Source organism: Pseudorca crassidens, chromosome 15, assembly GCF_039906515.1.
Source record: "Pseudorca crassidens isolate mPseCra1 chromosome 15, mPseCra1.hap1, whole genome shotgun sequence".
Lineage (NCBI taxonomy): Eukaryota > Metazoa > Chordata > Mammalia > Artiodactyla > Delphinidae > Pseudorca > Pseudorca crassidens.
In genome coordinates, this window is record NC_090310.1 from 35,372,696 (window position 1) to 35,373,637 (window position 942).

A 942-nucleotide genomic window follows, 5' to 3' on the forward strand; every position below is an offset into this window, starting at 1 on the left:
TGCTCACGTGGACCACTGTATCCTGCTGCCGCCCCTCTCCTGGTCTCGCACTGCCACTGCATGGCCTCCTGTCACTGTGAATCGTGGCTGGTCTCAGTTTATAGTTTCTCATTAAATCGGCCCTTTCACTCCCCTGCCCGAGGCCTCTGCTCTCTTGCCTGGCTTCCTTTTGCGAGGGAAAGAGGGTGGGGGGTTGAGTCCTCAGGGTGTCGGTGCTTATGCCAAACCGACTATCCAGGAACAACACTGCTATCTCAGTCCCTAATTAAACCCGCCAGAGCCCAGTGTGGATGAGCCCTAGGATTCCAGCTGTGACTGCACCAGGAAGTTGGCTTCATGACTGTCAGGCCGCCTTACTGATAACATGTAACCCACCTCCACACCATGCATCCACCCACAGGGTCTGCAAGCTGGAGACCCCCAGCTAGAGCTCAGGGTCATCCCACCCTGCAGGGAGGTACCCTCACTTCCTTAAGCAAGACAGAGCCACTGGGGTTGAGGCTACTGGGGGTGGGCAGGCAGCTGGGCCCGCAGGTTCTGGCTGGCTCTGCCCCTGCCCCTCATCTGACTTGTGAAGGCAAGTGGGCTCGGTCAGTTATTGAAAAAAGTGTCCCCACCGTTGAACCCTTTTCTGAGTAAAACTTTCACAGATCCTCAATATATAAAACCGGTAATAAATTCCTATTAAAATAAATACTTCATTTCTATTGCTCTTTTATCTTAGTTATTAAAAAAAAACTCAAAAAGTAGGAAAACTCCAGAGCACTCTGAGAATTAGAAAACCACGGGACCACATGGACTTTAAGGGTCTTTGTGAGATGGTCACAGGGACTCTGCCCTGGAGAGGTGCGCTGCTGGAACGGGACCAGCAGTATTGGGAGCACATGAGGGGCTGCCAGGGGCCATCGAGAAGGATGACATCACACCAGGAAGGAGCGAGGC